Source organism: Pezoporus occidentalis, unplaced genomic scaffold (assembly GCF_034315485.1).
Source record: "Pezoporus occidentalis ecotype Australia unplaced genomic scaffold, CSIRO_AGI_Poc_V1 ctg54, whole genome shotgun sequence".
NCBI classification, from domain to species: Eukaryota; Metazoa; Chordata; class Aves; order Psittaciformes; family Psittacidae; genus Pezoporus; species Pezoporus occidentalis.
The window spans coordinates 2,304,694-2,316,755 of record NW_026915877.1 but is presented as its reverse complement, the minus strand read 5'-3'; the positions used below and the strand labels follow the sequence as shown (position 1 = coordinate 2,316,755).

The following is a 12,062-nucleotide window of genomic DNA, read 5'->3' as shown; positions in this document are numbered from 1 at the left end:
AAAAAAGCTGCATTTCGGCTAGGCTGTATGGTGCCCACTCCGTGCTTCTCTGCGTGGTGCAGGACCAGCCCTTGGTCTCCGTAAGCATGTCCATTTTGGCTGTCTCTGTCTTTAGGGACTCTAAAACATTACAGTAAGAACAATGCTCAGCTGTTTGGTGCTGTGCTTTAGACCTCTTGATGTTATTTGTGGTTAAATGTAAAATTGTAAAGCAAAAGCAGTGAAATGAAATGATCATGAGGGTGATACCAACAGCTTTCCAAGGGAGAAGAAAGGCTGCAGCAATGTCTCTGGTTTGTTTAGGGTCAGACATTTCAGTCAACTTTGAAGCTTTAACCACTGTTTCAGTCCAGAAATAGGTGAGCCCTTTTTCCACTTTTTTTATCCATGCTTCTTTGGGAACAGTGACTGAAGATCATACCCAGTAATAGTTTGCATTATGCCATTCCCATTTTATATTGCTAGTTTTCTAATTTTGACCTTGGAAATGGTGAAATACAGTAAAGTACAGATGTATTTTAAAGAACCATCCTGTAAAGCAAGAAGGGCTGAAACCAGAAGACTGGGTCAGATACAGCAGTCAGATTACAGCAGTTTTATGTCAGGAAACATTATAATAATTGTGGAATATACAATTGCTGTGCTGACAAAAACAAAAAAGTGCTTTTCATCTAAACAAATTCTTCTGATTTATTGTGTTTTATACATATGTTGCATTTAATATTTCCATCCTCCTTAAACACTCTGTAACTTTCCAAGTGTGTTGGAGAACTACAAGGCCACATTTTTGGCATTGTGGGTGACCTCACTATTAATCAGAAAACATCTGGGCAGGCGAAGTAGCATGTGTATGTGTGTGTGTGTGTGTGTGTGTGTGTGTGTGTGTGTGTTCAGAAAGCTGCAGATGGATTAACAACCCTTCCATGCAGAGGCCACTAGACTGTGTGTCTTACTTGGAAAAAGCCCTGGTGAGTTCTTGTCTCCAGGTTTCACAGGCATTTCTCTATGAACTGCATGATTTGCAGAAGTTTATTTTAGCTTGTAACTCAGGGGCTGCCATGCCCTAGGAACTGACTGAGGAGCCAGGGCAGATGCTGGTGCCGGGTACTGGTACTAAGGTAGGAAGGAGGTAGCTCATGTCTGCCACTTACCTGTGTTTACCAGCCTAGTGAATATGCTGGATCTGTTTAGGAAGTCCCTTGGAGCATCTCTCCTAAAGTACAAGTATTTTTTTCTTTGTTTGCTTTTTGTTGTTTAGTGTATGCTCAGGTTGGTATGTCCTGCAGAGATTTGTATTAAACTTTCATATTATATTTTCAGCAGAGACCTCACAATTGCTTAGTACACATCAGTAGAGAAGATATGTAATAAAATCCAGACAAGTGTACTTATTTTCCAGAGTATAGACACTAACCTACCATTATGTTTTTTACATTTAACAGTATAAACAACAATTTAGTTTGCCCTTAGTGTCCTAAATATGCTTAGATCCATCACGGTCAAAATTGAAGGGCAAGGGAAAAGGACGAAGAAAAGATGTTAAATATTGCACAGAAATAACCCAAAATAGGCTTCTGGTTGATAGCATAAGCACATTGTTAAAAAAATGAACAAGTAATAATATAGGAAATGATGTGTATTTATGGCTGCATACAGGGCGGAGACAAGTCCAGGCTGTGTCTGATGGTGTTTACTAACTAGTGGAAAAAGTCTCTTTTATATTACAGGGTTGTCCCCTGTCTTGTTTATCCAAGAAGAGAAGAAACACCCTGTGTCGGTGGCCTCAAGGAGACGCCCTGCAAGGGGGTCAGCAGGTATGCCCACTACCTAAAGAACTACCAGAAGAGGACCGGTATCCTTTTGAGCTATACTGCACGTTGCATGATCAGAAGTAGAAACTCTAAAAGGAAAAGACTAATTTTTTTTGTCTGTAGGTGGGGGTTTGCCTTTGTAGAGAAGCTGTTTCAGAATAAGACAGTGAGTGAACTTAAAGCATGATCCTTACTCTGCAATGACTTTCTAGAAGGATATTTGTTTTGTTCTATCAGTGCTTACTGCAGCAACTGGCAAGTGTGCCATGCCTGTGCTAGTAACAAGGCAGGGGAGCCATTGTTGAATGGTTATTTTGAGCCCAGACCTGTATCCGGCATTCCATGATAAACAAGCATCCAAGCAAATAATAAGTAGGATGAATCTAAGCAGCAGGACAGGTTTATGACCAAAGCTAGCTATGTTGGCACAAAGTATAGCAGAAAGCGAGGGCAGCAGGTTTTACCGTTGTCTTCTCCTTGATGCCCCAGTGGAGAGAAAGCTCCTTCAGAGGGAGCACAGGGTGATGGGCCACGTGGTCTCAGCACAGACTGCACTACACTGCAGAACAAATACTGTGCACAACAGCTGATTTCCCAGGCTGGGTTGATGAAGGAAGGGGCTGCTGATATATATGATTATAGTAGCTGTCACATCAACTTTCTGACTGTTAAAAAAGATGATGAATGACAAAAGGCAAATGAAGAGCAAGTCAAGAGACGTGTGTGCAGGAGGGTGTAGGAAGCAGAGCAGTCATGCATCTTTTCTAGAACTACAGCGCATGTGTAGAGAGAGATGTTCATTGATGGCATGTGGTAGGTAAGCAAGGTAAGAGTAAGCTGTGAGGTAAACTACTCCGGCTATACAATATACTCCTGTCAGTCAATTTTACATATAGAATTCTGCCCCACTCAACTAACACTTTTACCATGGACTGTCATAAGTTAGGCAAATACCAAAAATCCTTACAAGTTTGGCTAGAAGTTAAATTTTCTGTTTTGTGCAGTTTCTTTGTTTCAAGTTATTAAGTAGTGCTTGTACATTTTGTATTATTATGAAACCTAAAGTCCCAATGTGTCCCATCTTTTATGACATTAATAAAAGTTCTTTAGGTAGCAAAATATTTGCAGTTTTGCCTCAGCTCAGAAGTCTGATAGGCTGCATTGAGATTGAACAGCCATTTAGAGTATTTCTAAGGGATCAAAATATGCTAATGATTTAAGCAAAAAATGTTTCCTCATAGATTTTTATACATCTTTTTAATATAACACAGAACTGAGAACATTTTATAGTATTTTTTCATAAAAGGTTTGAACTTTGTATAGTCAACTTATCAAAAAATGTATAAATTATACAAGGAAAAAAAACTTGCATGATTTTTTTTCTCTGGGAAGTGGAGCAGTTAATATTCAACATGAAATGTCTAATCTTTAAATACATTATAATCTAACTGCTTAGGATAATTTTTGCTTTAATACCTTAAGAGTCTGCAAAGCCTGAAGGATGGGATTATTAAAATGGAATTTTAATGTCAAAATTATCAGAGAAGAGAACTTATTGCTAGTGTTCTAAAAAAAAAAATGTTTTCAATTTCTGATTTGTTCAAATAATAGATCAGAATATACTTGGTTATAGCTAGTAAGTATTCCAAAAGTTGATCAGGTGACTGCAGGTCATTGCAACATAAGTGCCATCAACTGTGTGGTATATTTAAGACATTGAAGTTTGTGGTTACATATAAGCATATCTGGACTAATGACTCAGATATAAGCTTATATGAAAATGCTACATAGGGAGAGAGTTGCAAATAAAAACTGTATGGTTGCCAAACAAACAGCATTACTAACTGCCCAAATATTACAAAAAAAAACCAACCCAAACCAAATCAAACCCAAAAAGGAACCCCAACAAAAAAAAACCCAGACAAATTTTAGTGTGTCTTGCAGGTGTAAATAAAAAACTCTAACTTGCTTAGAATTTAGGTTTTAAGTCTTTCTCCCTGGCTGTCACAGGTATTGAGTTGCTGCCCAAGAGCAGAAGCCAGGCTCCTTATCAGTCAAATCCTAATCAGCCAAATTTCAGATTTTCCTGATCGTGTAAAAATGAGCTCTGAAAAGCAACAAAAAAAGCAATCAAAGCATCCCACCAACCTTCCCACCTGCCCTGACCAGATTCATAAATAAACTGGACAACCTGCATTTATGTGTCACATGGTCCTACTAACAGCTATTGCTTTTTACCATTTAAGGTAGTCTCTCAATATGGATAAGTTAATCACTTCCAAGAACATGGACCTGTAAGGTCTTTGAAGATCAGTACAGTCTTGTCAGTTGTTTTTATGTGAGCTACCATGTAAATCTTCCACAGAAGGCCAGAAAAACCTGGAGGTTGCAGCTTCGACCCCGAGTTCCCAACTGTGGTCTGTTTTTCAATATATGTAAGTTCAGTGACTGCCAGAAAGGCACACAAAAGTGATCTAGCTTAAGAATATGAGGGAAGGATTCATGTTATGTCAATGCAGGCTCTAAATGGTTTGGAAACCTAATTGAGTCTATTGGTTGTGGCAGCTTTTTCTCCTTCCTCTTGGAAGGTCTGGCATTGATTCTCTGGAATTAGTGTAGTATTGCGCAAGTTAACAAGGTAAAAATTACTGTTATAAAGTCACCTACTGTGTTCACAGGCCTCTCCTGTGATAAACTATATGGTGTGGATGCAAATTTGGTCTGCTTGAAAGATGGAAACCAAGAGTAAGGAATGCATGTTTTGCTTGCAGAGAAACAGCTAAGGGAAAATAGAAAAGCGATTCTGGTAAAAAGTTTCTACAAGAGAAAGGTGCTGTCACTGTGGTTTCATTATCTCAACAATACAACTGAACAAATACTTGAGAGAGAGAAAACGATGATTTTACAACTATTAATTAAGATATCAAAGTAACATTCATATTCATAAATTCTTTTCTATTCGCCATGAATGCTTGTGCACAGTTTTTACTTTTATAAGAACTTTCAGAGGAATTGTTCATATTACAGTCAGTGTACTATGCATTTGCACAAATCGTACTCTTTAGTCTTTTCCTTTTTGTAAAAATTGATTTTTCTGGTTATAAAGGATTTTTTTTTTTCTTCAGATTTTACATCTTGAATAATACACCTGGGTCACTTCTCCAACCTTTTTTTTTTTTTTTTTTACACTGGTAAGGATTTATTTGTATGAGGAGACAATCTGTCTTACAATGAATAGTTGAAGACTGTAATAGAACAAAAAAAACATACAAATAACCCAGAGGTTGCAATATGTTTGTATAAAGTATTCAAACAATTTCAAATAACAACTGAACTTGTAAAAATCAACATCTGTTCATGGATTATTCATGAATCAAAATTGTAAGATTCCTTCAATAAAAATAGTCTTCAATGAATAGCTACCCTGGTTGTGGGGAAAAAAAAAAAAAAAGAAAGGATTCATGCAAACTGAAATCTCAACTTCAAGACGTTCATGAAGCTCAGATTCATTAATGCTAAAATTATCCTCTGGTATATAAATTGCTGCACCAAACCTACTAATAAAAAAATAACAACAACAACCCTGAACAATAACAAGATAGCATTTACTGTATCAATTTAGGTTATTGTGGGTTCTTTTCCACAAACTATGTATTTGGAGTGAATCTGTAATTGCATTTGTCAATTTGTAAAGGAGGATTATCCTGTTAAAATGTAAACCTTTCTTTTTGTTTTAGCAAATACCTACAATGATGAGTTCATATATAATGGTTTAAAACTATTAATAGAAACTATAATAAGAAATCAATAGTTGTTCAAACCTGCAAGTATGATTTTTGCCCAACTGAGAGGTAGGAAACTCTCCTATGGTTTGGCATACAGACACAAAAATCACACTAGGTATCATTTTCAGAACAATGCACATTTTTAATTTATGAATGTTCTTTTATAAACTTGTATATACAGTCACTCTTTTTCTGCCTTTTTTTTTCCTCCAGTGCTACATAATTATAACTTGCAAAATGTAAATATTTATGAATTCACAGGATGTTCTTTGGAAGTGAAGAATATTATACTTGCAGATTTTTCTTGTACTTGCAGGATTCACATAATATTACTTGCCATCACGATGTACTGAAAAATGCAAAAAAAATATAATATTCTACATTTGACTTTTCTGAAAAATACCATCTGGTGTTATTTTTTGAGAGTTGGAGATTAGCTCTGTAATTGCTTATAGTTAGAGATAGACATTACTACATTTATTGACAATTTTATTCTCTACAATAATCTTACATTTAAATAGTGACTTTGTTCCTGAAGGATGCCAAAGTGATTAAACTGATATTCAAACTCTTTGGATCACATCACCCACAACTGAAATGCAGCCATCTCTGGGGTGAAATATTGCAGCTGTTTAACAGCGCTCAACAGCACTGTATAACAGCTTTGGAAATGAAGAATACCTTATTCAGATGAAAACGGGGACATTTAGGTAGGCAAAATAATTATCCAAGTTGGTATTTGGCCAGGATGTTAGTGCTCACATGTCTGTACTCAGAAAAAAGTTATACTGACTCTTTAATAACCAAATTACTCAGGACCTTGGGTCTGCTGCTCATCTCAGAGAGGGCACTGCCCAAGTGAAACCCCAGCCCTGTTCAGTGCTGACAGAGACTGTGGTGCTGCGCACAGCCTGTCACACATAGCTTGAGTCAGTCGGACTTTTCTTGACCACACGGATATCGTGCACCAACTCTTGTGAACCTAGTAGCATGGAAGAATCCACTGTGGTGGCTGTGCAGGTTTGGAGGCTGCAAGTGCATCTAAGTTGCCTCTCAGATAACTGTGATTACAAAAATGGACCGTTGACTATTTTACCTTTCCTTTGCCCCAGTTTTGTCTCACTTCAGAAGTGGGTGTCACCTCACCTAAACTCCAATTAAGTACATGAAGATAATAGTCAATGCCTTTCCAGACCTCTGTTGGCTTTCATATTTTTCATCTTGTTCATCTTGTTCATCAGATCACCTTACTATCTTGGGCTGGTTGTTCTTTGTTTCAGTTGATGTGCTCAAACTGGACAAATATTTCAGCAGGTATTTTCTTCCACCTAGTTATACTAAAACTCTTGATGTCATTAGATTTTCAACGTACATCTACTGCTCATGAATTAAACGGACAGGGCTTGAAATCTGAACTGCATCTACAATCTCAGTGGAACAATAGATTTAGCTCAGGTACATCATCAACATTGAAAGAAAGCACTGTCAAAGTTAAAAAGCAAGAAACTCTTTGGTAAGTCATCGGCCTCCACATAAGCTTCTTTGCTTGTATATGCCAAAAAATTCCTCCTCACTCACAGTTGCCAACCACAGTATATTTTTGCACCGCTCTCTGTTTATCATCTACAGTGCTTACTGATGTGCAATTACATCCAACTACATGCACCAGCAGTGTGTTCTTTCTCATCTGGTTGTCAGAGATGATCAAAATATCATGCCTATGGATTTCTTTAGTTCACATGCAGCAAAACTTCCACTGAACTTTATCCAGGTGGAGATGTCACATGAAGGAGTATTGTGGAAATCGATTTTCTTAAGGTTGTTCAGAACGTCAGTGGCATGGCCAGGACTTTCTCGATTCCTGCTTCAATGGCTGTCATAGTACACCTAGCCAATTCACTGGAATAGTTCACCTTTTTTAAATAAAGGGGGGTGTGTGTGTATTTGTTGTTGTTTTGTTTTTTTTTTCTCCTCTCAAGTTGTAGCAGCAGCCTATTTTCTCAACTTGTTTTTTTTTGTTCAGGTGTGGTCAAAGCTGCTTCAGATCCTCAGGTACTCATAGTAGTGTTTGTATGTTTGTTTCTTGAGTGTAAATTCAGACACTTTGCACTGAAAGAAAAGGTTTTGTTTTTTTTTATTTGCAGAAAAGCAAATAACAATAGGAAAATGGATTTTTTTTTAAAGAAAAGTCATACAAAATGTCAATCTACTGTATGATTTTGTGATAATCAGAAACCGATATTTGTTATCTATTTGGTATAGCAATAATGTGGCTAGCTCTCATTTTCTTGAAAAAACAAAATACATTCCTAATCACAAAGACTTCAAGCCACTTAATGTAATGATTTGTGAGCAAAAAGTTGTAATAACTATGAGTCAAAACATGAATATTTTCTGTCTGATAACGTGGATCCATTTGCTTTGCTGTAGAGAAAGTTGTTGCATGGATATACAGGTTTTGAGATTAAACACTTCAAAGGATATCAGGAGCAAACTTCTTGCTTCTCATTCTCTTTTTAGCGAAAGGTAAAATACTTCAAAATTTTTGTTTTGATGGAAAATGGTGGAAATGGACTTCTACCTAGCTCTTCTTCATCTTAGTATTTCAATGTAAGACCTAGTAAAAGCACAATCCTTAATAATTTTTGTTAATTACATTTATAAATAAACACATAAAAACATAAAATCATTAAAAGTCAATATGAAATTATATATCTATAATAATAAAATATTAAATGTTGTCTAGAACTAAATCAAGGCAGCTTATATGTAAATATGTGTATACTTTTATTTCATTTTCCCTCCATTTCTGTCTATAGCTGCTCTTATTCCTTTGCAATTATCAGTACAGATATTTGTAAAAGAAACATTTAATCCTGCAGCTATAACATAGAGGTGTGCAAATCTTTTTCTTTGTTTTCTGATAATTTTAAAGAGATTTTTATAATGTTCATTTCATCACTACTTAAGAATATTTTTACGTTATAATAAGTAAACAATAATTTCAGGGCAAATGAAAGATGTCATTCCACTCAAAATGAATGTTCTCATTTATCATGACAGAGTTTTCTGGAATTTGAAATCCAATTTGGAAAGGTTTTTCCACTTGTGAATAGTATTTTGAATGCATTGTCATTTTAAATTGAATTTAAAAAAAAACAAACCGAAGCCAACTTCCCTCTTGATGTAGAAACGATTTACATTTCATCATGCTAAAAGGACTTAAAAAAATTGGGAAAATAATTTTCAAACAAAAAATTGTTACATTTTCCAGTTGACATAGGTGTATGAAACTGTATGTTTTACTTTAAATTATGAACAGAAGATGTGTCTCATTTTAAATTTCAGACCGCCTTATGCCATCTATTTTTAACAGCTGTTAGTGTTTGGGCCGGAGGTAGTTAAAAACTTCTGACATAACTGATCTTTTGTCCACATACCTGGTGCATTTGAAGGTCAAGGCGTCTTCCAAAGGAATATTTCCTGTCTCTGTTTTCTGTGTACTGTTAATCAGTAGTAAACATTTGTATTTATGCAAACACAGGTAATGTAATTTTAAATATACTTGTGGGACACGTCTAAATAACTGGCTATTTTCTCATCCTTTTTAGGAGAAGAACTGCATTTTAAGGATATGTCATTATCAAGCTACAGATGTGGCTGTCCTGTTAGAAGACCAGGATGCCTATTAGGAGCCAGATTATGACCTTTTGTGCTTATTTTATAGATTATTATTAATGTGGTATTCAACTATTTTTTAGAGCCTAATGATCAAGAAAGGACCATGTTAACACCACAGTTTGGACAAGATTATTCCCAATGATTTGAGACACTATGGTGAGATTTGGAGCACATTGTGGTCACTTTAAACTTACTATTTTCCATTCGTATTATTCTACCATGATGCAAAACATTCTAGTGTGCTATGTTACCAATAGAAAATCTTCAAAGTGTTCTACCTTGACAGAGAACTAGAAAACTATTTTCCTTCTGTATTTTCTCAATGAAATTGTCTACAAAAAAATCCAGTGCTTAGACTACACTTGATCCTGCACAAATATACTAAATAATTTGATAAAAAAAAGGAAGAATGAATCACCTCTGGGGGAAAAATATTCTGACCACTTTAAATAAATTGAATGCTTATAATATATATAAGAAGAAAACCTAGTTAGTGACACAACTTCACTAAACCACAGTAGTTTTGCTTCTAAAAGGGAAATCAACACTAAAAAAAATAAAAATGGAGACTTATAGAAAAAAAAAGGTCTCTACAGGTGCCTCCAGGAATTAAACTATCTTTTAAAGAGATATTAAAAATATTATTTTTATGCTTCTGAATGCTAAAATGTCATCCCAGGAACTGATTCCTAAGAAAACATCCTAAAAGAGGGTAAGCCTCAAGATGATGAGTAGAAGTTTTAGAAGTTGTTAAAATTAGCAAGTTATCGACTAAAGAAAACATTTGTGCAATCAGATGTTATAGATGTAGAGGCAAGAAGCAGCAAATGTTTTAGGAAACTTCAGAGGCTCAGTAAACTTCCCATAAGACTATGGATACTTATTTTTTAAAAAAATCTCTTTTCTATCAGCAAGTATGAAGTGAATTAGATTATCTTAGTCTGGAAAAATGAGAAAATGATGGCATTAGTTAGAGGTAGTTAAATTATCATTTGTATGAAAAACTATTGCATATAATCAACTTGAATTCACCTAAACTCCCCTTGCTGCTCTTTTTCTGGTCCCCTTGAGAAAAAACAACAACAACAAAATAGTACATGCTTATATTCTGTAGTGCCAAAATGTGAATTAGTTTAAGTGAATAAAGGTCTGCATGGGGTTACAGTGAGACCAGCAATTTCTTTTAAAGGTACACAAACATAGCTGTACAAATGTAAAAATCTAGAATATTAAGAAATACTTTATTAACATGACTGAGGAATCACTTATGCCTTAAGTAAACTCTCCTGATAATACAAGCCAGAGTACAGATGAACACTTTTTAATGCCAGGCTGCTCTACAGTGCTACTTGTGAGCACCCTGCTTTAAGAAGATATCACACCATTGAAATTTGTTGAAGATGCTTGCTTATGGCTTACAATTAACCCTTCAAAGCTCCCACAGTGACATAACACCTTTGTTATTAATGGAGGATTTGCATTATTTCAGTTAGCAGTGCTCTAAATGAAGAGTTGGTCTCCATCTGAAACAGGCAAAGCAGAATTTTCTTGGGTTACTTTGGGGCTTGCCAGCATATTAAGGGATTAGCTTTTAAGGTTTCACTACTTAATCTGTGTGGGTTGCTGCTAGAAGTGTTTCCCCATCTGGATTAGCTCCTAAAACTAAGAATCATAGTTTTTATAATAATTTTCTTTGCAGTGTTGGTTTTCAATGAGACAGGTAAATTGATTCAGCCTCCCTGAAGGTACACTGCTACTGATATGACAGAGCTGGATGAATGAGATGCTGGTGTACAGGGTCCACTCTTTCTTCATATGCTATGATCTTAAGTTTAAATCAGCCATGAAATAGCATTCAAAGGCTGAGGTGAGCACAGGGATGAAGCATGAAGTGAAATCCCAGCACACTTACAACTAAGATTTGTTTTTACACAGGTTAAGTGATTGTTCACCTACAGTAATTTTATTTCTTGGTGTATTCACAGACATATGTTGCAACTAAAAGGCAGTGTTGGCACAGACCTCACAAAAACTGTGGGTGAAGTAGAAAGCTTTTAACCATAAGAAAAGTAAGGTTCCAGAAAAATCTGCCTATGAAAGAAAAATACGTCTTTAAGGAAAACCAGGATCAGTTTAGGAAAGCAATTCTAAACTGGATATGATAGTGTGATTTGATGTACCAGTAGATCCCCTTTGGTCTTGCCACCTATGAAAAGAAGAGGTTCTAGATTAACTAAGTGAAATTACCTGATATGCTTTTAGAGATTGGTATTTACATTAGTGTAAATAGAAATGTTGTGTGAAACAGTCGTGCTTAGAAATTTTATGCCAATATAAGTAGCGTTGGGGTTCCTTCCCCAGTTTTTTGTTGTTTTTTTTTTTTTTTTGGTATAGGCATAGTCCAACAAAAAAATCAGGCACTTCTTACTACAGCATCTGTATGATTCATGGGGAACTGCCTGTAAGCTCAGAATCATCAAGATACAGTGTGTTTTGTTGCCTAAGGGCTCCTGGTTATGGTACTTCTCAGATCAGTGTAGGTGCTAGAAATTATTAAGGGCTTTGCTGTACCAGTGTTAGTTGCTGTACTGAATCTCAAATTTGAACTTTGAAGTGATTTTCTAGTGTATTATGCTCCTACAAATCCAGACAGGGGGACTGTTTTCAGCTGAAACAAATAAATAGAAAAGCAAGACGCTGTAGTTACAAAGTATGTTGCTAGTTTAAATCTCACTGAGTAACCTGCATGTACCTGCTGGGTTGCAATATTGCTGTCAGTTCAGAA

The 12,062-nt window shown here is 35.8% G+C and overlaps 1 long non-coding RNA gene across 2 annotated transcripts; it reads left to right on the top strand.

Moving 5' to 3' along the window:
- Positions 1-9,035: 9,035 nt before the first annotated feature.
- On the top strand, positions 9,036-11,559 carry LOC134173580 (uncharacterized). Of its 2 annotated transcripts, none has more exons than XR_009968300.1 (3): positions 9,036-9,140; positions 9,324-9,433; positions 10,977-11,559. It is a non-coding gene; the product is annotated as an uncharacterized LOC134173580 (long non-coding RNA). The 2 variants fall into 2 exon arrangements; XR_009968299.1 differs by having other exon boundaries at positions 9,037-9,140; positions 9,358-9,433.
- Positions 11,560-12,062: the final 503 nt, after the last annotated feature.